The sequence below is a fragment of the Arachis ipaensis genome, chromosome B08, assembly GCF_000816755.2.
Source record: "Arachis ipaensis cultivar K30076 chromosome B08, Araip1.1, whole genome shotgun sequence".
Lineage (NCBI taxonomy): Eukaryota > Viridiplantae > Streptophyta > Magnoliopsida > Fabales > Fabaceae > Arachis > Arachis ipaensis.
Genome location: NC_029792.2, coordinates 2,592,494 through 2,596,189, shown reverse-complemented (window position 1 = coordinate 2,596,189; position 3,696 = coordinate 2,592,494). Strand labels below are relative to the sequence as shown.

Genomic DNA, 3,696 nt, shown 5'->3' with positions numbered 1-3,696 from the left:
AAATAAGAAATAAAATTGAAAAAAAAATAAAAATAAAAATGAAATGTGAGCGAGCGTTTTTCACGATCGAGCGGATCAGAAGGAGGCAGAGGAAGTAATGAAGCAACACGTGTCGGCATCAGAAAGCGCATTCCACTCCCACTGGAAGTGGGTCACAGGGTCATCCAATTGCGTGGAACTGGTCTTTGATGTGTTTCACCATTAACCTGCTATATCCGGTTCCCCAACCCACACATCACCGATACATCCGGTAACACGTGGTCAATGCTATAAAATGCTGGGGTTTAAGCAAAAACACTTTAATGGGTTTCAGAAATTCAGAGGGTTTTGGGTGATCCATATTACACAACACAGAGATCAGATTGAGATTGAGATTGAGATTGAGATTGAGATGAGAACACCAATCACACATCATCAACAAAACCCAACCATTTTCAAAATGCCTTCCGTCTAAAATCAACTTCTTCTTCTTCTTAATAATGGAAACCTAGTACTGTATGTATTCTGTTTCTCCATTTTGTGAAAGCTTTGAAAATTCTCTGATAATTCTTTCCCGATCTCACATTTGCCTCCAAATTCCAAAAATTTGCCGAAATTTCGATTCTGCGGTGCCTCATAGTGTTGATCTTTGGGCAACAGGTGATCATCATGTTTGAGCTTTTAGCGGGTTTTGTCTGAGAGACACAACATCTTTTTCTTTCTTGAGGATTTTGAGCTGCAAGGTTTATCCTTTGGGGGTTGGGATGACGTTGCTTGATGATGAAGTTGTGTGATTTTGTTTAGTGGTTCTGATTCATGAAATTTTCAGCTCGTGAACAAAGCTTTCCTCTGATATATCTACTTTTTCTCATAATCCACGTGTTGTTTCATTTCGTGTTTTGCCTCTCTGTTTTTGCTTTTGTTTGATCTTCATCTATTCGTGAATTCGGGTTTGTGTGCTTTGATCTGTGGTTTTGCGGGTAATTTAACGTCCTGGTGTTATTTTTGGCGGGTGAATTGGTTGTTTTCTTAGATCCGTCTTCTTCCGAGAATTTATATCGCTTTTGTGATGTTGGTCGGAATTCTTCTGTTAAGTTCTCTTGTCGTGAACGTGTCTTGAATCTGGTCGCGTTTGGAAGCCCCTTCTTTCACTGATAATTTCATTTTCTCTTTAGTCCGTACACACAACACACACACACACACTGTCTCCGCAAAGAAGTAAAAACTATATGTTGCTCCGAGCTGAGTTATTTTGTGTCTTCGTCATAATCATTTTACTTTGTTTACTCATTTGTGCAAAGGGGTTATGTTTTAGTGTTTTGCACTTATCTTCCATTTGATGAGATTTTTATGAATACTTTATTTGTTAACCTTTTATCATAAAGTTTGGAGAGACACACTTGGATTATTGTTGCACAACAAATTTTATTATGTGAAAGATGTTCTTTGAAATTGGAGTTTGATCTGATCCTTTGTTTTAGCCAATCTAGTTTTTCACCTTGTTGGGATGCACCCACCAGATACCCTGACATCCAATCCAAGCATTGGTGTAGGGGAAGATTAGTATCTGAGTCGTCACATATGAAAGTTTACTTTGACAGGCTTTTCAGTTGAGGCTGGTGTGGTCAAGATCAAGCAACACACAAAGATTGTGTTTGTTTGACAATGGATATTTGGTTGCTGAGATTTTGCATTTGATAGATACATATTTGGCTGCTATAAATTATTTTAACATTTCTGATCTTGTTTATATATTTTATATTGACTGCTTGGGTGATTCCTTACAATGAACAGATTTCTCCAACTGAAATTCGCGGTGTGCTTGGATCTGTTAATCAACTTTTTATATGTATTGGGATTCTTGCAGCATTAGTAGCCGGTTTGCCTCTTGCAGGAAATCCTATATGGTATTGATCTATTTATTTTTCTTCTAAATACAAATATCAAATAGAGATACCCATGAAGTTTACGAACGCTGACAAAAGTACCCATAAACTAAGGAAATTAACGTTGTACCCATGAAAGATGGGTTCCGTATGACAAAAGTATCCAAATCCTAATTTTTTGTTGATTTTTTAATAAAATTTCTAAACTACCCCCACCCTAATCCCATTCTATCGTCACTCCTTCTCTTCTCTTCTTCCTCTCTCCTCACTTATCCCTCAAAAACCCTCCCAGAGTCACAGAAATTCTCCTCCTACTTCCTCATTACCGTCCGCCACCCACCTACTCTATTACCGCCAATCTCTTCCCCTCTCACTGCTTCTCCCTCTCACTATTAAGGTGACTACAACACCTTCATCGCACACCTGTGACCCAACCTGAGGAGAATGCTGCCGTGGCGCGCCTGTTGCAGCCGAGGAGAACGTCATAGTGGCGCGTCTGACCCAGCCGAGGAGAACACCGTCGTCGCACACCTGAGAAGAGAGAGGGGTCGTGGTACTCTTGCATGCAGAAAGCGGGTTCAGTAAAGAGAAATCAGAGAAGAAAGGGAGGCGGTATTGTGGATGGAGGTTCTGCCATTAACGATATTACAGTCGGCCGGCGAAGAAAAATGTATTTCTTTTTTTAAAAACTTTTTTATTTTATTTTTCTTCTTTTCAGAAATTGATTTAGTTACTACTAAAATGATACTGTTCTATTTTTTTAAATCTGCTTCTATTTTTTATGAAGGCTGAGATTGATTTACAGAAGATTCAGTTGATGACTACTTCTACTTCTGATTTTTGCTGAAATAAATTTCAAATTGGATGAATGGATTTGTTGATTTTTTATGGTTGATGGCTTTTTCTATTTCTAGTTTTGCTAAAGTGAATTGAAATTGGATGAATGGATTTGTTGATTTTTTATGGTTGATGGCTTTTTCTATTTCTAGTTTTGCTAAAGTGAATTGAAATTGGATGAATGGATTTGTTGATTTTTTATGGTTGATGGCTTTTTCTATTTCTAGTTTTGCTAAAGTGAATTGAAATTGGATGAATGGATTTGTTGATTTTTTATGGTTGATGGCTTTTTCTATTTCTAGTTTTGCTAAAGTGAATTGAAATTGGATGAATGGATTTGAAAATTTTTATGTTTTGAGTATTTTTTGGTGTTTGATTAATTTGGTTTGGGTATGGATTATAAACTTATGAGTGAATCGGTTGAGGTCCGATCTTCTACCGCCACCACCACTACCATTGATTTCGGTCTGGTTTGTTGTAGGAGTAGTTTTAGATTCCATGACAAGAGTTGGTGCAAATTGAGTTATGAAAGGTTGAAAAAATGAGTTGAGGTTGAGTGTAGGGTAGTTTAGGAATTTTATTAAAAAATCAACAAAAAATTAAGATTTGGATACTTTTGTCATACGGAACCCATCTTTCATGGGTACAACGTTAATTTCTTTAGTTTATGGGTACTTTTATCAGCGTTCGTAAACTTCATGGGTACTTTTGGTAGTTTTTCCTATTTAATATTTATTGCGTATTCGGTATTGTTGAAGAGAACGTGGGTGTCACACTTCAGCTTTTATTTGAAAAAACAATCTAGTTGTTGTGTCAATAATGGCAAGTAGTTTCTTGTATACTAGGTTAGCTATTGCTTCATTAGTGCTCTCTTGCTTTAACCAGACATGCATTTCATGTACATAAATGGTCATTGCCTAATTCTCCTATTTTGTAAACAAAATGTTACAATGATGGTGATTGGATCCTAAGAACAAAGAGCAGCATCACCTTC

The 3,696-nt window shown here is 37.0% G+C and overlaps 1 long non-coding RNA gene across 1 annotated transcript; it reads left to right on the top strand.

The window, feature by feature from the left end:
* LOC110265588 lies at positions 289-1,693 on the top strand. The gene is made up of 2 exons (XR_002351750.1): positions 289-639; positions 1,581-1,693. It is a non-coding gene; the product is annotated as an uncharacterized LOC110265588 (long non-coding RNA).